Raw genomic sequence first — 22368 nt, forward strand, 5'->3', positions numbered from 1 at the left:
ACATAGTCAGTGATTTTGATATGGCTTAGAGCCAGACTACATCAAAATCGCCTATAAATCGTGCTGGTAATCGTCTTGCAGCGAGACCAAAAACAAAAAGAAGAAGAAGAAGAAAATACACTGCTCAATTTTCTACAAAATACGCTTTAAGAGTCGTATCAGTTTTTTTTGGAACCAGCTGTACATACAGTCGGAAAAATGAAAGAACACCCATGAACGATCACATCAGTCACTTATTTTGTATTTGCTGTCTTTTTCTATAAATAACAAACGTTTGTTATTTATAGAAAAAGACAGCAAATACAAAATAAGTGATTGATGTGATAGTTTATGGGTGTTTTTTCATCTTTCCGACTGTATTTTTACCAATGTCGCAAAAACAGAGACCTTTACACGAGTCATCAAACCATATTCATAGTCTTTCTCCCATCTCCGGATTACATATTAAATGAATTAGAAGAAATTGTACCGAATTAGAAGAAATTGCGAAGAAAGCCTTACAGATACACAGTTTGGTTTTCCTGCTAGGCTTTTGTGTCCCGAGAAGTTATAAAAAATATATTTTTGTACATAACGTATTCTAACTAATGAAGACATAATCAAAGACAAACGCAATACGAGTCTAAAGAGCAAGTACGATAAGAATCATTGTAAGAATATCACAAATAACCAGAATTTAATTAGACGGGCAAAGGGAAATATAATGGTAGGGGAACCCAAGCGGGGAATTTTGCAGTTACTCGAGCGCGTCACTGCGTCAGATTATCACATACGGGGAGAAACATTGTACCCTGTAAATGTACCTCTACCATATATTGGCTCTTAATACAGGGGAGTTCATTAAGGAGGGTCCGAAAAAAAAATTTGTCCTTAGAAAAATTCGAAATCGTTAGGTTAAGATAAGGTAAGTTAAGTACTTTCAAAAGAGTGTATATTATAAGGTAAGTTAAGTACTTTCAAAAGAGTGTATATCTGATGATTTGAGCGGGGCGTAAGGAAATGGGTGAGTCACAAAGTTTCACAAAAAAAGCGAATATTTCGCGAAATGAACGTCATATCGAAAAATTAAAAAATACGTATTCAATATTTTTCAAAAATCTTTTGAATGATACCAAAAACGACCCCCACGGAGAGGGGTGGGAGATAAATTTAAAATTTTAAATACGAACTCCGCAATATTTCGCGAAATGAACTTACTCTTCACAGCCCAATAAGTCCCAATAGCGCTGGAGTAACTGCAAAACCCATACTTTTCTCCCCTACTATAACGTGTAATGTTAACAATAAAAATGGGTGGGTTGCAAAACTTGTGAATGCATGAAAGAAAACTTAAGACACTAATTCTTCTTCTTCACGTTCCATATCAGAATTATCCGACGTTGTCGATCACCATTGCGAAGGCTTCTCGATCTTCTGCAATATGAAATAATAGTCCTCTATTTGGTATCTGAGTCCATTCTCGAATGTGTTTTAACTAAGAAACTTGTTTTCTTCCTACACCTCTACGGCCCTCTATTTTGCCTTTAAGGATCAGTTGTAATATTTTATATCGACTTCCCCTCACTATATGTCCCAGATAAGACATTTTTCGATGTTTAACAGTCTTTAGCAGTTCTCTATCTTTGTTGACCTTCCTTAGTACTTCTTCATTAGTTTTCCTTGCTGTCCAAGGTATCTTCAGCATTCGTCTATGAATCCACATTTCCAATGCTTCAATTTTGTTCACACGAACTAAGATACTAATTAAGTTATCAAATATTGTCAGACATGGAAAGCATGATATAACCACATATTATGTGCATATTATAGAAAACAATATCCATAATAACTATTATAAAATGTTGATCTAATTTTTTTCCTTCTGTGAGAAGAAAACAGATTAAATTGAATACACTTTTAGAAAAGTATTGTGTACTTTTGGTTTCAAATAAAAGTCAACTTAGTTCGACATACCGAAGATGATATATTCAGAACGAAAGCCCCCTATACAAAATTCATCACCATTCCGTCTACTTTTCGAGCCCATTCACGTGAAATTATTCGAAAATTTGAGCGTGTTCTTGTCGTTTTCCGTCATTCCGTATTTTTCCGGCTGGCAGAAGAGAGGTTATTCTTATGCAAATTCGGTCCAGAGACAATTTCAGAGCATGGGTAATTTATTTACTTTCGCATTGGCAGTTAAATGGGACCTTTATTTTCATTTGTAGCAATTTCGCCGAGCGGAACGCCACCATTCAACGAATATTCTAATAAGGATACTCCCGCTGTTGGATTGGATGGAAATGTTGGTGAACTTTCCATTTTTGAGATGATGAAAGACGGCCCGAGTGAAAAGTGGAAAGTCGGTCGGTATTTTAACCGGGTAATTGAGATTATGATTCATTGTGATGTTAGATATTATTGTAGAGGGATATCAGTCGCGCGTTTCATAGTAATGATGAATGTATATGGCTAATAAAATATAAAGATAAGATTTTATTAACTTACCAATTACCAATAGGGGAGTGCATATAGATTTTCACTTCGGAAAAAATCAAACAAGATAGAACTTTTTGTAATTTCATTAAGAAATGTTTAATAAACAACATATTAAAAAGTTCTACTCGAGAAGTGGGTGCTTAATTTTTACTTTATCGTACTACATACGCAGTATGAGTATAATAGATAAAGTTATAGGATCGTGCAAAAAAATTTTTTTCAGATTTCACTTTTTTTCGACGTTTTGAGTCCCCCTGAGTCTAAAAAGCAAATAAAAAAAACATGTCGGAAGTATGTACGTACGTATGTACGTACGTATGTACGTACGTATGTCGCCACCGCCCAGCAAAAACTACTGGACCGATTTCGATGAAATTCGGTATGAGTAAGTTTAAGAGAATTTTGTCGAGAAACTAAGCTTTTGAAAAAAACCTCTCAAAGGGGGGCCGAAATAGGGGGGTTATTTAGGGCCCATTTTTGCAAATTTTGACCGAAACGAATGAAATTTAACTTAAAGTTAGCTCATCGATAGATAAATAGAAATACGGAATTTGACATTTCCAAATCCAAAATGGCGGCCAGCATGGCCGACCGCCCACCCGACACATTTCCCTACCAATCTAAAAATTTGTTTAAGATAAATTTAATTTGAAAAAACATTTATATAGCCTAAAGATGGGGCTATAACAAGAATATTATCGTTTTTCAGAAAAAGTTATGGGTTGCCTATATTTAAGGGGTCAAAATTTGACATAAATTTGAACTAAATTTTCTCAAAAATGACTCCAAGGAATTTGTTTATTTTTTGATATATTTTTGATATCCTATCGGTAAATTGAATAACATTAGTCAGGTTTCTTAACTCCTCATAGGAGGGGAGTTATGAATTTTTTATAAAAAAATATTCGAGTGCCCGTAACTACCTCTGTAATAGAAACTAAAATTTGAAATTTGGCAGACATATATAGTACTTTATTATCTATTAGCACAATAAATTTTACCCACAATATGGCTTCCGGTTTAACCGGAAATGAAAAATAAATCTTAATTTTTTACATACGCCCTGTATATTTTTACATATTTTGAAAGAATGTAAAATTATCTTTCCAATGACATAAAACTCGTTGCTGTAACTCAAAAACTCGAAAAGTTACAGAAAATTGAAATTTTGCTAGAATCTTGTGTGTGTCCTCTCACGCGATCATAGCAGAGCATTATTATAGGGCAGTCAATGAGGGTATTTGGCTCCGAATTCCATCCTACTACATCGATGTACTTGATATTTTCACAGTAAGTAGGGAATAGCTCAAGAAACAAAATCTACCCTATATACTATGGCGCTTTTATCTTGGGGCAATTCCCACCCCTTCAAGGGGGTGGAAAATTTATTGGTCAAAATAAGCATGGAAGTGGCTAGAGAACCTATTTTTAAGCAAAAACTGATCTATACTTTTTTTTGAGAACTCAATACTTTTTGAGTTATGCGCAGTTGAAAATTGGCCATTTTCATTTAAAAATGACACGTTTTAGGACGGTTTTTTGTGAATACCTTAAAAACTATGCATCAAACTAAAAACACTATATAAATTTTTTTTTAATTATAAATAACAAAGAGATTCGTTCCTTCGTAAATTTTCTATATATAATACAAAAAGAGATATGGTAGGTAAAAAGAGTTTGGTTTTTGGTGCATGCTCAAAATGCTCATGCTTTTGTAGTGTTTGAAAAGGCCTTTAAAACGAGCACTGTTAAATGTCGGTTACATTCAAACTAAGCGAGATATGGTGCAAAAAAATATATGACTAATGTACTTTAAGGAAAAATGAGAAGTACATACATTTAACCCCTCATTCACCAGAATTTAAATGCATTGTTTTTCTTTTGCAATACCTCTTAATATAGTGTTATTTCTACTTTCAAAAAGTTGGACGGGTGAAAAAAATAAGATCAAATTATAGGGCGCATTTTTAAATTTTCTTAAAATTCTTCCTTTTGCTCCATGCAATTCGCAAATAAAAATGTTCTATCCCCGAGAAGTGGTGAGAACCGCCCCCACGATAAAAGCGCCATAGTATATAGAATAGACTTTGAATTAGGTGATTGGGCTTTGTGCTACTCCCAAAATTTCATTACAATCCATGCAGTAAAATGCAAATATTGTAAACTATTAATTTCTCAGAAAAATGGACTAATTTGAAATGAAAGTATGACTAATATTCTATTGATTTATGCAATAATCTATAGTGTGTCCCCGAACATTTTCTCAAATGCGGGAATTAATGATGCGTAGAACCATAAAATATTTTCAAGTATACAAGGTGTTTCTAAAATATCAAAATAACGAGTAACTTTGTTATTTTTATAGAATGGCAGTATCTAGTACGATAACGATAATAGATCGGTACGATAAAGTTCTCGGGCGGCCCTTCCGTCCAGCGTTTTTTATTAAACAAATGAACTACGAAATTAGATGTTTTTTTAAATAACTCCGAAAATATACATTTTAGAAAAAAACTGACTTGACACTGAGAAATTCAGAAAATTTTACAAAAAAAAAACCGTATATAAAGAATTTTCTAAAATTAAATCTGTATCTTCTATAATTTTTTATTTATAACGCGAAATTTACCCTCCTCACAAACATTGGCTCACTGTAAACTAGCGTACGGCGAAGTGCACGGTTGAGTTATTTTAATGTAATCCTTTAACTAATGTATCAAATGAAATTTTACAAATTGAACATGAAAGAAGAATAATTAAGCTATCGTATGGTTATAATAAAAAGAAATAAAATTTATGGGCATAAGTACGGTGAGGGCGTAAAGTGAACCTTACATGAATTTTGTTTAAAAATTATTTAAAAATGTGTAACTAATACAATTTTTCTTATAAAACCCTCAATTTTGCACAACTTACCTTTCTAGCATCTTACTAAATGATGCGTCGTTCCAAAAAAAATCTCAAAAATTTAATTCAAATGATATGACGTCTCAAAAAATGTAATTTTTGAAATCTTCGTAGTTTTATAGAATTACCACCACTTTAAAGACGGTATTACTCAAGTTTGAACAAATCTATTACAGTTTTATAAGTGCTTTTTTAAATCTTAGGATGTAATCTTTAAAATGCACTGAATTATTTTACTTTAGAAATGAAATAGACTATTTCTTTTTGAGAAAATTAAGAAAGATAACAAAAATGTAATACAAAAACCGAAAATTACCAGCTAAAAAAATGTTTGTACAAAGTGATCAAAACTTTTTTCTGTAAAACTTACCTAAAATACATTTAATAATAAGCTTCAACAATATTAAATGTTCAACAAAAAATTTTTTCTTTAGCTCTTATACAGTATGTATGCGTAACTTGGAACCTATTGATAACTTTTTTATTATCAGTTTTACGAAAAAAAGTTATTCGTTATAAAATACTCTGCATTGTATATAATCTTAGACGCAATCATCAAGTTTAATTAATTTTCTACGAGGAATGTCAAAAAATATGAATTTCACTCAAGAGTAAAGTACCGTTACATTTCACAATATCGAAAATTGTTATTAAGAAAAGTTGTTTGGAATTAAAAAATTTGTTTAAGTGTTCAATTATTATATCCTTCTAATTAAAATATTGTGAATAATAAAGCCACTTAACTCTTAAGAAAAATTCATATTTTTTGCATACCTCGTATAAAATTAAAAAAGTTTGATATCTGATGGTTGTATCTTAGATTTTAGACCAGGGAGAGCATTTTATGAAGAATAACTTTTTTTTGTAAAAGTGATAATAAAATAGTTATCATAATTGTAATAAAATGATGATGAGTATCCATAATTTGAGAAAAAATTGAAATTTTTTTTTCGAATATAATGATGTAATTGTATATTTAAACATAGTTTTTAATTTCAAACAACTTTTCATAATAACATTTTTTTTTGATATTCTTGAATATAAAGGTACTTTACTCTTTAACGAAATTCATATTTTTGACATAACTCGTATAAAATTGATAAAATTTGATATCTGATGGTTGAGTTTTAGATTTTTGACTATCCAGAGCATTTTATGAAGAATAACTTTTTTTCGTAAAATTGATAATAAAAAAGTTTTACATGGGGTTCCTAGCTACGCAGACATACTGTATAAGAGCTTCTGTATAAGAATTTTCAAATTGCAATGCCATATTCAGATTCAGCATAATCAAAAACAAAATAGAAACATATTTGATCAAAGTAAAATGATGAATTTAACGATATTTTTAAAATTATTTATACAAAACAATTGTTATTGTTTAAACAATTAATAAACAATTAGCGGCCAAATCTGCGAGTATAACTTTTTACTTTAACATGTATATGTCGTAGGCAATTGGTGTAACACGTCATTCCGTGAAAAGCCTAGTCATTACACGTATTGCCGACAAACGCTGTATTACAATCATTATTACTTTGTTTGACTGAAATTATGCGCCATTTCAGGGACTGTCGTCTACGGTTTAGGCAAACGGTGAAACCGCCCGAATGATTGACCGTTACAGCGTCTGTCGGTTGTATGTTTAATCAATTCAGTCGTCGAATGACTTTACTACATATCTCGTTAAGTAATTCACTTGATCTTCAAGGTAGAATACAAGTCTAGTGCCGACCACTGGACTGATAATACGCGTGCGAGCGGAGCGGAGCAGAGAAGCAGCGAAGAGAAGCCAACGAGTAGTGGGGATTGCTCGGCTGGGGACTTTTTAGTCCTACCTTGAATGTAAGCGAGGTAACAGTTGAGCGTTTTCACTCTCCGAGGCGAGAAGACGCGGACGACAAGAAGCCAGACGGTGAAAAGGTTGTTTCGGCTAGCAGGAATTTTCATTCCATCACGAATGTAAGCGTGATAGCGAAACCGTAACACTTTTTCGCCTTAGGCAAGAAGGTGAGGCAAAAGCCGTTCGTCTGGATGTGGTGAAACTTAGGGAATTTCTATTGAGTTCTCTGAGACGCCACAGCTAGGGATCGGCTAGCGGAAAAAGCAATAGCGGGCTCGACGTGAGCCCGCTACGGGATATCTACTGTGCCTCCGTAAGGGAAGGGTGTAGTTTAAAACACTGCACCTCGACACTGCAGGGTGTAGCTTTTGTGAATCTACATCGATGCAGCCCCGGCCCCTAGGTCAGTAGATCGAGAAACTCAAGTGGAACCCGTACTCAGTTCTGTCTGGGTACGTGAACAACCGCGCTTGGTGCAGGGAGCCAACCCTGAAGTCGAGCTGGCGTCGGGCCAGTCGGCAGAAAAAAAGGTTTCATCCAAAATTAGGACCGTTCGCCCCCAACCCCAGACGATTGATCGAGCTAGGTCTCGATCACGCCCCCGATCCATGGCGCAATCCCCGCCAATCTATGAGGGCTCACGCAAAGTGGGCCCTAACCTGTTTCAGGAATTAAGTTCTGACACCGATGACTGCTCATCCATGGATGAAAATGGGTTCAAGAAACCTAGAAGCGAGAGGAAGAAGGAGAAATCCAAAAAGAAGAAAGAGGAGAAATCGAAGAACGACGCAGAAGCGAAGAAGGACGGAGAAAATCCAATAGCAGAGCCCATGGATGATGAGGCCGAGCAGGCAGTCAGAGGCACCACCAAACGAACGAAGTCGAAAGAGAGTGAAGCAGACGAAGACATGAAAGGGAAGGTACTCAAGACAAATGAGCAAGAAGAGATGAGGAAGATGCTAGAGGCGATGACGGCAGAGAGAGACCAACAAAAGGCCGAAAACGAGAAATTGTTAATCAAAATCTCTCAACAACAAAAAACGATGCTAAAAATGCAAGCCCAATTGGATGATCTGTTAGAACAACAAAAAACAATGACAGAACAACAAATAAAGATGAACGGACTCTTACAGAATCTCCAACAGAAGCCAGTCTCTGAAGTCGAGAAACCGCAGCCAATCCCTGAAGCCAAAAAGTCACCCGCAGAGGAGAGGCTAAGGAAAATCCGAGAGACACCAAAAAATAAAGAAGATTTCCCAAAACTGAAGACACCCATCTCAAAAGACGAGACGACATCATGGGAAAACCAAGCAAGAAACGCCATGAGAGCTGCTTCACCCCCACCAGAAGACTCCTTCAACCTACCCCGAGGAAATGCCCCACCAATGCATCCATCTACGAGCACGGGTGGAGATGCGCCTGCCGCACGACATCCCAAGGATTCAGAGTCGAACCAAATGGAGACGAACCAACAAGAAGAAGCTGCCGCGTTACCTGAACAACAGGTAACCCGTCAACGTAAGCCGCCTGTAATTAAATTACAGAGCGTGAGCGAGACAGGGGCTATCCTCAATATAGCCCAGAAACAAGGCGTAATCACGACAAATAAGATCTCCAGAAGCGGAAGGAAAACCCTCATCCAGGCGAAAAGCCCGGAAGATTATCGAAAGATGACCCACATTATTGAGGATTACGCAAAGAACATGACCCTAAAAGATCCCAAGAAGAGACTACAATGGATAGCCTTCCCATTCGAGGAAGAAGTAAAACCTAAAATGGTAATAAGAGGGCTACCAACGAATACCAAAGAGGAAGAGATCAAGAATGACATGGCAGATCAATATAACATTGACTGCCAAGCAGCAAAGAACATGTCAACAAGAGCCGGCCCAAGAAGACAAGAGCCGGCCCAAGAAGACAGCTACCTATGTTCGTCATAACTCTGGATCAGGGGGACGTCGAGGCGGCGAGGCGCATAACCAACCTGTGCCACATGAAGGTCGTGGTAGAGGATCTCCGAAAAGCGACAGGACCCACGCAGTGTTTCAACTGCCAAGGCTACCACCACGCCCAGAACGCGTGCCACAAGGACCCCAGGTGTGTCAAATGCGGTGAGGATCACCCCACTAAGATGTGCAAAAGGGCCAAAGAAGTTAAAGCTACATGTGCCAACTGTAAAGGCAGCCATCCAGCCAGCTACAGAGGATGCCCTAGATGCCCTACGTTGGGAAGACCCCCACCAAGGAGGCCGCAACAACAACAACCACAGGTAAGAAGACCACAAGCCACCGGCACCACCTACGCCCAGGCCACGCAGAACAACCAACACCAAACAGCGATCCCTGATGAAGACTACATAGTCAGAATAGTGACTAGGGTAGTTAGAGAAGTTATACAAGGCACCAGGGAAGCGCAGAAGTAATGCTGACAGACAGGGGATATTTGAGGATAGGCTCCTGGAATCCGGGCGGTATATCAACGAACCAAAACATCATGGATGAAATCGCCAATAGATATGAGATGGACATCGTAGCAATCCAGGAAACCAAGCTAACAAACAACTTCAACCTAAAGTTCCCTGGGTACGATGTATATAGGAACGACCTCAATAGAAGATCAGGAGGAACGGCCATCCTAGTTAAGAAGGGAATCACTCACACCAGATTCACGACTCCACCACTAGTTAACATGGAGGCAACAACAGTCGAAGTGAAAATGAGGCAAGGCGCAGTCAGAATAACATCAGCCTACGTAAGACCGCAACACCCATTAATGGACGACGACCTAGACGCGTTCCTTAACATCGCTGAAACATCCATCATAATAGGAGACCTGAATGCAAGATCCCCCAACTGGAACGATAGAGCTACGAACAGAAATGGAAGACTACTAAATAGCTACATAGAAAATAATGAAGATACAGTGGCAATGGGCCCAGAAGAACCAACACACTTCCCAGGAAATGGACTTCCCACCCATATCGACATAGTTGTGGCCAAAAACCTAGGACTACAATCAGAACTAATTACGCTGGACGAAGGATCAACAGACCACAACCCCATTCTTCTAGAAATTGGAACATGGGAAGAGACAAACCCACCGAAAAGAACAAAAAAGAAAACAAAGTGGACAAATTATAAAAGATTAGTGAGTGAAAGAATAAACATAGTGCCAGTTATAAATAACCCTGAAGAAATAGAAGTAAAAGTCCTAGAGCTTGAAAACATCATTCAAGAGGCAATCAGAAACAGCACAACAGAGGAAGAAGTCGAGATCCACACGGGAAGGTTCAAAGACATACCACAAGAAACTCAAGAGCTGATAAGGGAAAAAAATAGAGCGAAAAAAATAGCCAGAAGAACAAGAAATCGAGTAGACAAAACCTGGGCAAATACTTTAAACAGAGAGGTCAAAACGGCCCTACAACTCCACCGCAGCAAAAAATGGGACAACTTTGTACAAGAGATGGAAGAACTAGACTCAAACATGAAAAACGTTTGGAAGCTCCAAAAAATGTTGAGAAGCGACAGAAAACCCATCCCCCCATTACATGGAAGAGACGGCATGGTATACACCATAGAGGATAAAGTAGAGGCGATGAGGGCTACACTCGAAAGAGAATGCGACCTAAACTACCACCAAGACGAAGACGACGACTTCCTGGAAGAAGTCGAAGAACAAGAAGAAGGACCAGAAGACCCAGAGGACATCATTCCCCCAACATCACCGGAAGAAATCAACGAACACATCCGAAACAGTTCACCGAGAAAAGCACCTGGTCCAGACGAAATAACAAACAGAGCCCTAAAGTATTTGCCCAGAAAAGCTATAGTGTACTTCACAAACATAGTGAACGCGATACTAAGATTCAAGATATTCCCGAACAGGTGGAAAATGGCCCACGTCATTATGATCCCAAAACCTGGTAAGAACCACACATTCCCGCAGAACTACAGGCCAATCAGCTTACTTCCAGCGATCAGCAAGATAGTGGAAAGAATCATTCTTAGCAGACTGCAAGCGGAAACAAATAGATTAAACATTATCCCAGAAGCTCAATTCGGATTCAGAGCAGAGCACTCCAGCGAGCTACAAGTACTCAGACTAACCGAGTACATAGCAGCTGGATTCAACGACAGGCAGTACACTGGAGCAGCGTTCCTGGACGTAAGCAAAGCGTTCGACAGAGTATGGCATAAGGGGCTTCTATACAAAATGAGGGGCTACGGGTACAGCGGGGCTATGACGAGGCTAATCTCATCGTACTTGGGCGGCCGGAGTTTCAGGGTTCGGATAGGACAAGTCCTGTCCGAACTCGGGAACCCGGAGGCTGGAGTACCCCAGGGAGCGGTCCTGTCACCCCTGCTGTACACGATATACACCGCTGACGTATCTAGAACACAAGGTACCCTTATGAGCCTATACGCCGACGATACAGCGATAGCGGCCAAACACAGAAATGTAGATATAGCAGTGACCAACCTGCAAACAGCACTACAAGAAGTAGAGGAATGGAGTATAAAATGGAAGATAGCCATCAACTCGGAAAAGACACAAGCGGTTCTATACAAGAAAGGAAGACAACAACCAGAGGAACAGCTGACGGTACAGAACACCCCCATCGAGTGGAAAAACGAAGCTAAATACCTAGGAGTCATCATGGACAAAGGATTAACCTTCCAAAAACATGTAGAAGCCACAGTCCATAAGGCCAACATAGCAAAAGCAACACTAAGAGGACTTACAGGCAGAAAAAGCAAACTAAGACTAAAAACAAGGTTAAGATTGATAAACAGTATTATACTACCAGTATTAACATACGCATCTCTCGCATGGGGACAAGCATGTAACACCCACAAAAAGAAGATCCAAGCGGTCCACAACAGCAGCTTGAGAGAAGCCGCCAGAGTCCCAAGATACGTCGCAGAAAGATTCCTGTTCAGAGAACTCCAACAGGTGAGAGTCACCGAAATCATGACAGACAAAGCAAGGGTCAAATTCGCGGAACTGGAGCACCACCCAAGTCATATACTGCGAGAGATGCTAAGGTATGATGAGTTCCACCGATGGAAGCATAGAAGACCGAAACAGCAAATAGTGGAATAAAGTGGTGAAAAGTGATAGTAGTCTGTTCGTAGCTCAAAACAAGTGCCGAAGATAGCGTTACATACGGAGATCCAACACCACGATCACCTCCAAGGTAAGACAATTTTAGAAAATTATAAAAGGGCGCAGGCCCCCAAAAAAAATATATATAAAAAAATAAAAAGGCGTAAGCCCCCAAAAAAATATAAAAAAAAAACATAAAAAACACATAAAAACTCGAGCAACAAGTCATTGGGCGGAGCCCAATAGGGCTCAGCACGATGACTTGGGGCCCAAGCAAGCAATTTTTAGTACCGCGGTTAAGTAAGTAAGACGATAAAGGCATAGAGCGCATCACGCTGAGCCTAAGATTTTGCATTCGATTAGGGTACCACATGGAATCTTATTACCCAGGATTCCATTGTGAAGAGCATTTGGCTACGATAGTTGTGCCCTCATCGCGCATCAGCGTGCTATGGGGGGGAAAGGGATGGCCTGGGGCATTGGAGCGAGGTGGGGTGATCCCTGTTTACACTCGGGTCAAAACACCTCGCCCCAATGAATTGTTACACCCGAATGTACTCTTTCGAGAGGGTGGACATTCCCACAGGTCGGGTTAAATCAAATTGCTTGCTTGCTACATATCTCGTTGCAAGTGTTTATTATTATATAAATATGAATATCCACAAGGGTGTATTTTATGTAAGCTATATGAATTTTATAAGCAAGTGTATAGAAATGAACGGCCACGCATTTTTTTATAGTTAAGGTTAGATTTAAATGGTTCATACCCCATTTATTTTATCATAATTCCACGGATTTTTGGCGTCCTTGTTCACTTGGTAATATTAGATTACTTTTCATAAAATATAACCTTTTGTATATCCATATTTTTATAATATTTATATAATAATAAACACTTGTAACGAGTAACGAGGTATGTGATAAAATTTTAATTCGACGACTGAATTGACTAAACATACAACCGTCAGACGCTGTAACGTTCAATCATTCGGGCGGTTTCACAGTTTGCCTAAACCGTAGACGGCAATCCCTGAAATGGCGCATAATTTCAGTCAAACAAAGTAATAATGATTGTAATACAGCGTTTGCCGGCAATACGTGGAATGACTAGGCTTTTCACGGAATGACGTGTTTCGCCGATTGCCTACGACATATATAAACTAACAAAAAAAGTTTTAGAAAAATATAAGCTTGTTTGAATTTTTCCGAAACAATGCATGTTTTCGTTCTAATTGCACTCCCATACAATATCTCTGAGTGATACTTTTAGATGTTTTTCTATTACATTGTTCATTTGCTCGTTCATAATTTTCCACAGGACCTTTAAGTCATCGGACTCAGTCATTTTAAGGTAGTTAATGCTTCCTAATTTTTTTAATGCTTTGTATACATTGTCTGTTGTATCGTGTTGTTTTTCAAAAATTGGATGTCTAGTTGGTCTTGAGGTTTTTGTTTCTTTATTAGTTTCCATCTTGCGCGTACTTTTACAACAACAGGATTATGATCGGAATTAATGTCAGTTCCAGGATATGTTTTTGCACTGATGATAACGTTATGATATCTTTTGTTGACCAATATATAATCTATTTCATACATCTAGCAAGATCACATCAGAACAACCCTTCTAGAAGAATCCTTATGTCACTACCTGTGGGAAGTAGAAATAGGGGTAGGCCATAACTCAGATGGAAGGATGGTGTTGTAACGGGTAGCTCTTTCAGGACGGCAGACTCAGTAAAACACAGGTTAAAAATGAATAAAATAAAATATAATTATATCTTCTGCAAAGGAAAAACAATATTGTACTTATTACTTTTATCCGAACATAATAGTAATATCAAAATGATACGACAAACAACACAATATATACAATAACAATCTTCCTACGCTAAATCAACATAATATATATATATATATATATATATATATATATATATATATATATATATATATATATATATATATATATAATCAACAAATGAAATAGAGAATGTGGAAAAATCCCCTTACTTTGTATCTTTTGATCACTGAGTGTGTTCAAAGATTGACTTCTTTTTTGTTTGTTTTTTAAATATATATATATATAAAACAAGTTTTATTATTGGGGAATTCAGCAAGTTCTAGGTGAAACAAAACACTTTTTACTTGTCCAAGCTTTCGGAAACTTTAATAAATTGTTCCCATCGTCAGGGTAAACTGCAATATAAAATATATGATGTTTAAATGTTTATATATGTTACAGTTCAAGTTGATTATCCAGTTGGAGTTGACTCTAACTAGTTGGAGTCGACTCTAACGGCTGGTTTCAGTAAAAGTTGATTATAAATATAAAATGGAGATTTATATTCAACATTTACTAGTAAAAGTAGACTCCAACTAGGAAAAGTATACTCTTCCCAATGCCATTTAGTAAAAGTTGATTCTGATTCACACAAACAGCCGATTCTAGAAATTAAATGTTACTGAATATGTTCAAATTAGTCTAGGCTGTATCGTCGCCCCCGTTAGGTAAATTATTCCAGTTCGATTTTTTTTGCACAAACTTACTAAAAAAGAGGTCCTCTTCGACCAAATAACGAATCCACAGGGTGTCAGATGGTACTGTGGTCGAAAAATTGTTTAAACAATTTCTTTAAACAAACTCACAAAAAAAATTTATTTAGGACAATTTTCTTTACATCATTTGGGTCATTAGGAGCAAAAGAGGTCTTTTGTGATTTTTCTGTAAAATTTTGTTGTTCTCGAGTTATATGCGATTTAAAATTTGCAAAATACGAAAATGACCATTTTCAAGGCTTAATAACTCAGTTAAAAATTATTACTATGAAAGTCCGAAAGTCACCAAATAAAATTTTAACGACCCGCCTACAAGATACTGAAGAAATTTTTGTTATTATTTTATTACTAAGCGGTTATTTTTAATTATTAACAATGAGCGCTAGGAGCGTATTGACACAGCTATCAATGTGAGTGCGAGTGAGATGCACCATTGCACCATTTTGACATTTAAAAATTCAAACTTCTGTCAAACCACAAAACTGTCAAAACTTTTTTGTAATTTATAGCTCACATGTCATCACCATGACAAGTCGAAAGTTCTTCTTCTTGTGGTGCTTTCTCTTTTAGTGGAGGTTAGCGACTACACTGGCAAATCTGTCTCTGTCCAATGCGGCTCTAAACAAAGATGTTGAATCAAGGCCGGTCCAGTTTCTGATATTTCTAAACCATGAAATCTGGCGCCTACTGGGACCCCGTTTTCCTTCACTCTTACCCTGGATGATCAGTTGCGTGAGGCGGTACTTTTCGTTTCTCATTATGTGTCACAGGTAGCTAACTTTTCTGACTTTAATGATTTTTAGCAGTTCCCTATCTGTACCTATTCTCCTCAGAACATATTCGTTGGTGGTGTGGGTTGTCCAAGGTTTTTCAAGTCTCTTCTATAAAGCCAGAGTTCAAAGGCGTCCAACTTGTTCATCAGTGTTGTGTTGTGTCCAGGCCTCCGTTCCATACAAAAGTATTGACCACACATAGCAATGCAGAAAATGACATCTAAGGCTGATATTAATGCTACTGTTACAAAATAAGCTTTTCATTTTGATAAACCCCTGTCGGGCTACCTCTATTCTCGCTCTTGACTTCTTGTTTTTAATCAAGTAGATTGTTGAACCAGCAACCAAGATATCTGTACTGGCGTACGTATTCAAGCTGTTGGTGTTTCACATATTTATTGGAAGAGGTAAATTTTTGTTCCTTGGTATTCTTATAACTTTGGTTTTCGCAGTATTGATCTTCATCCCCATTTTTTCACAACTCTTAGTAACCCTATCCAATAGTATCTGCAGACTATGGTCCGAATCAGTCATTAATACTGTGTCATCTGCATAGCGGATATTATTTACTCTCTGACCGTTTATCCTGATTCCTTCTGAAGGGTGCGATAAAGAGTTCGCAAATATTACCTCAGAGTAGACGTTAAAAGTACGGGTGAGAGCACACAACCCTGTCTAACACCTCGTTGTATTTCAATTGGCCTTGACGTATTACCATTGGTCTTTATGATTGCTGTCTGATTCCAATAAATAGCCTCTATAATTTTAGAATCTCTTTTGTCGACTCCGATGTCATTCAATCTTTCTATCAAGGTCTTGTGCTTCACCCTATCGAACGCTTTCTCAAAATCTATGAAACAGATAAAAAGGTCTGCTTGCTGATCTTTGTATCTTTGTGCCAAAGTTTGAAGACAGAATATTGCTTCTCGTGTCCCCATACCTTTCCTGAAGCCAAATTGTTCTTGACCGGTGACCTCATCACATTTTTTATAATATATTCTGTTCTGTATGATACGCAAGAAAAGCTTCAGAATGTTATTTAATATACTTATAAGGCGGAAGTCCTGGCATAATTTGGCGTTCTTCTTTTTAGGCAGTGGTATGAAGACTGATTCAAGCCATATTTTAGGGATAGTCCCTGTATTGTAAACATTATTAAATAGTCCAAGAAGAAGGTCTAAGTTTTCCTCGTTGATTAACTTCAATAGCTCAGCTGGTATTTCATCTTTTCCTACAGATTTGTTGTTTTTTAGTTGACGTAGAGCATATTCCAGTTCGGACTTTAGTATTGGAGGACCTTCGTCGTTTTCGGTATTTAATGTAGGAAGTTCTCTGATGTCATAGAAGAGTTCCTTTATATAGTCTTCCCACATGTGTATTTGTCCTTCAGGGCTTAAAATCAGTTTGCCTTCTGCGTTGATTAGATTATTTGGTCCTTGTGAGTATGTCGTGCCTGTGAATTCCTTGAGCTTCTTATACAGATGGAAGTCATCATGTTTTTTATATAAGTTTTCGATTTCTTCACATTGTTCTGTTATCCATTTTTCTTTTGCAATTTTTATTTTTTGTTGAATGGTTCTATTTAATGCTTTGTACATTGCTTTGTGATGTTTGCATTTTCTTCTTTCATCCATTAAATCCAATATTTCCTCTGTCATCCATCTTTGCTTCCGTGGTTGCTGTTTTGTGAGCATTTCAGTTGCCGTTGTAAGGGCGTGTCTGGTTTCCTCCCGAAGGTGAAAGTTAAGGATGTTTAATTATATGAAAGTGTGCTAAAAAACAGTGCGAAAAAGTAAAACCCATTTAAAATACATTGTTACTTCAGACACACTTTAAACTCTTCATGTACTGCTATCTATATTTACAATTTTCACACAATAAAACCTTTACATTTTTACATAATATGAGATAGAGTAGATAAAAATTATTTTTGTGAATTTGGTTAACAAAAATTGGTTAAACAATTTTTCGACCGCGGTACCGCGTGACACCCTGTGTATTTGTTATAAGGATTGTTATACGGATGTATTTCTTTGAGTAAGTTTGTGCAAAAAATCGAATCAGAATAATTTACCTAACGGGGGCGACGTTACAGACTATACTAATAAGTAGTTGAAACGGTCAAAACAAAGAAACGCACACTCATCAAAAATGCACTTGAGATTCTCGTATAATAAACATTTACTGAATCTATCCAGGAAGAGTCAACTCCAACTAGTAAAAGTTGATTTAAATTTTTAAAATCAACTTTTACTGCTCGTTTCAGTTGGAGTTGACTCCAACTAGTTGGAGTCAACTCTAACTGAGAATCAACTTGAACTGTAACATATATATAAAACTAATTTTTCATATCTATATATATATATATATATATATATATATATATATATATATATATATATATATATATATATATATATATGATTGTTAATATGTAATGACTGTTGGAATGTAATAAAAATTTTTTTGGGGAATGCAGTCAATAAATTTTTGGGCTATTCAGTGAAACACTTTGAACTTATTAGTCGAGCTTTCGAAAATTTTATTTTCTTTATCAAGACTATCTACAAATAAAAATGTTTAAATTTAGATAAAACTCAAAACAAAACTTAACTTACTGCTCGTGGTTACAAATTAATAATTATACAACTTATATAAAAACATGAAAATTTCTTAAAAGTAATATGTAAACGTAAAAATTTTGATAGTATGTCAATTCGACATCACTCAAAAAAAATGTCGTTGGACTACTATAATAATTCGATAGGTTGGGAAAGAAATAAATGACATAATTTGTTGTAATTTATGATAGAAGAAATAAAAAAAAATATTTTAGGTAGAATTATTAGTAATATTTCAACAAATTTTAATAAGACAAAATGTTATTATAAATGATACTTAATTTATCAATGTCAGATCTCTTATTAATGCAATTTGATTTTTTTATCCAAACCATTTCTTTAAATTCTCTTTTGCGTAAATTAATTTCCCTTTCTAAAATTGTGGTTTCTTGAAACATGAAAACATGATCATCATTAATCACATGTTCTGCCAAGGCACAAGATGGGACATTTCTCTTAATATCACTTTTGTGTGAAGTTAATCTAAGGGATAAATTCCTTGAGGTTTGACAATTTTATTAAAAAATTTTTATTATATATATATATATATATATATATATATATATATATATATATATATATATATATATATATATATATATATATATATATATATTCAGATCCGGAGACACCGCATTTCAATTGAATGCGGCACGGTAGAACAATTACTCGTTCATCGTTACTACTACCGCCCACTGCGATAAGGCCCACGGCAAGACGCCACGTCACTACTGTGTCGTCCACCTAGCAAAGTACCGGCTTAAAGAACGCCGCATCTTTGCCATCCAGCCATTGCTAATTCAATACGTTAGCAACGACTGATTTTCTCATTGTCCTGGCTCGTCTTAAATGTGCTCTCGATGCCACTACTCCTTCGGTTTTCCCCAGCGGTGCTATGAAGAGGGAAATGCGCCAACACGGATGCTCTTACAGTCTTCTCTGGTCGACCGGCCCATATTACAGTGTAGATGATAATGGGAGAAAAATAGGCGCACAAACTGGCAACGGTTGGCAATGGACATAATAGACTTGGGAAAGTCGAGGCTCTTTCATAGGGCTGTAGCACCATTGATGATGATGATATAATCTGTTTGGTTAAGGATTACTCTTTTCAATATAAAAAAGTTGGAAACATTAGAGATGTGTTGCTATAGAAGAATTTTGAAAATATCATGGATCCAACGAGTTACAAATGCAGAAGTGTTGAGAACATCAAAACAAGAAAGCTGAAATATTTGGACAATATTACCAGATGTGCGAAATATGAGATATTAAGGCTCATAATACAGGGTAAAATTAAGGGTAAAAGATCCATATGTAGAAGAAGAATTTCCTGGCTGAGAAACTTAAGAGAGTGGTATAGTTGTAGCTGAGAAGATCTTTTCAGAGCAGCCACCAATAAGGTACGGATATCTGCGATGATAACCAACCTCCGATAGGAGAAGGAACTACAAGAAGAAGAAGACTCTTTTTTTATTATGTTATGGGGAAGTCCAAGTGTTTACTGCAATAATATAATTTAATTAAAATTAACATGAAGTAAAACTCCCTAGTGTAGTTGGTATATTTAATAAAAATTCTAAAAAATTTTTAAAAATCCAAACGGATTACGTTCAAAACGTTTTCGGACTTAATATAATTTAAACCATGTACTTGCCGCTACCATGTTGTGTTTTTGACAGAATTCGTTAGTTCTCTCTCCCATGTCGCTCCTTACTCCAAATCGGAAGTCTGCAATCAATCCAAAAACCTTTCATCTACCCAATTTAGCGTTAAAGTCACTTAAGATAAAAATTAGGTCGCGTTTTTTGGTCATCTTTAGTCAGTTTTTCTACTTCAGCGTACCGCGCTTCTGACTCCTCCATGGGTTTATCTGCCGTAGGACCGTATGGGCATAAGTCTGGATGATGTTAATATTTTCATTTGTAGCAAGTTCGCAGAGCGGAACGCCACCATTCAACGAATATTCTAATAAGATAAGGATACTCCCGCTGTTAGGTTGGATCTTGGATGGAAATGTTAGTGAACTTTCCATTTTTGAGATGATGAAAGACGACCCGAGTGAAAAGTGGAAAGTCGGTCGGTATTTGAACTGGGTAATTGAGATTATGATTCATTGTGATGTTAGATATTATTGTAGAAGAATATCAGCCTCGCGTTTTATAGTCATGATGGATGTATAATGTGTATGTCTAATAAAAGGTTAAGAGTTTATTAACAATGAAATTGAAGAAGAAGAAAAACGTGATAGGTATAGGTATATACAAAAGTTCCTAAGCCCTCTTATTGTTTATTGTTCTATTATTCCAACAACATTACTTATGAATTCATACTGGTTTAGAACAACAAATAATTCTTCAAAAAAGATTTAGGAAGTAGCAAGGTAATCCTAATACAGGTACTAGGTTATAACGTAAGTGTATAACCTGCATAGGCTGTGAATGATAAAAAACATGCTTTTTTCGTGGTCTCGGAACCGTTGTGTCTAGTAGGCGAAATGTGTACAAAATGACATGTATGTAGTTTTGTTTTTGTATCATAACTTTTTTTGGTAGCTCACAGTACCTCCATAACTTACATAATTCATTTTCTCTTCTTAAATTATCTAAACTAATAAACATGTTTAACAAAAAAATCTATAGAAAAAAGATTTAATTAACTGAGATCAATCATAATCCATTTTTTCAAGAAACGTGAGCACAAAGCGAATATTGTAAGCACCAAAACCATTCTTCTCCGAGCTTAGATCTTGAGTAAAGTTCTTACACTAAATGCAAGCACAGTTCTCTTCATCGTCATGAGTGATATCCGGCAATCTTCTTCATCATTTTGTTAAAAATTTTTGGTCGCTTTACGTTTTTTCTTTGTTGGAGGAGCTTTATCCTTAGATTATATTTCGAACATATTATGAGTATTTTTATTTTCATTTCAATTGGCCAATAATTATTCCCTTCATGGTTTGTTGGTAGCAGCAGCAGTTAACACGACTTCTAGACCGAAGTTTGTTGTTGGAACTTGGTAAGAGTTTTCAGCTTGTGGTTAGGTAAGCGCTGTTGGTTCGGATGCATTATTTTCTTCAAATAGCGTATCATGGGGCCATAGCTGAACGAAAGGTAAGATAACAGCCACAGCTACCTTGCTAGAGAAACTGAATCATCTGCTTGTTGTGAAGGTTGTGTTTGGTTGTGTCAAAACGTGTTCAGACTCGTCAAAACTCGTCATTACTCTTGCAGACTGAAGAGGCTGTTCATTGGAGCTGTCTTCCAGCGGTATATTTGTGGTTTCGGCGTGCTTGTGGATCTGAAGCCGGGGATTTAAAGATGCTTAACAATAAGTTCAGGATGTGCCTTCTTTATGGCCTACATGTCCATCGACAATTAGAATTATGTATAGTCACAGATTGCTTTTACAAAACTTTGGAAATAATTTACCCATTTCATAAATATTTTGGTGGTCATCTAACCTAATTCTTGAGCTAGACCTAAACTGCCAGAAGGAGCTTCTATAAGTTCGTTTTTCACATTTTTTCTGGGAAATATCATCATCGGCGTGAATGAAACCTCCAACGGAATTAGCACAACAAACAATAGTGGTGTTTGCTGTACGTTCCGTACAACATTTGTAGTTATAATTTCGACTTGTTTCCTTCCCGTGGTAGCTAAAATATTTTCAGGTTTTTGTACTGTACGTAACCCAGGTTCATCAACATTATAAATACGATGCGGTCTATAACTAACAGTTTCTAACAAGCTGCTGAAGTGGTTTCGGAAAATAATCTAGACTTCGTCACGAGAACAATGAGGCTCTGTCCTAAGTCAATATTTTAATGTGTGCAATAATCGGATTATAACAAATCTTCAATTCTTAAGGTGAAGATACAATTTTGGAAACAATGTTTACTTCTTGTCATTAGTATTATAATCGTATAATAAGATATATTATATCTTCTGATTTTACGTATTTTATTATTATTATCATTTTGTCCACGATGAGAAGTGGGTTCAGTCCATCTTCCTCTAATTAGTCTACGTTTTTCTCAAATATTTTTAAAATGAAACAAATACTCTGTAATATAAAATGA

The 22368-nt window shown here is 36.4% G+C and overlaps 1 protein-coding gene across 1 annotated transcript in view; it reads left to right on the top strand.

Moving 5' to 3' along the window:
* LOC114328845 (obg-like ATPase 1) overlaps window positions 1-22368 on the top strand; it is a 286804-nt gene that overhangs the window by 259044 nt on the left and 5392 nt on the right. The window lies entirely within an intron of this gene.

This window comes from Diabrotica virgifera, chromosome 3, assembly GCF_917563875.1.
Source record: "Diabrotica virgifera virgifera chromosome 3, PGI_DIABVI_V3a".
NCBI classification, from domain to species: Eukaryota; Metazoa; Arthropoda; class Insecta; order Coleoptera; family Chrysomelidae; genus Diabrotica; species Diabrotica virgifera.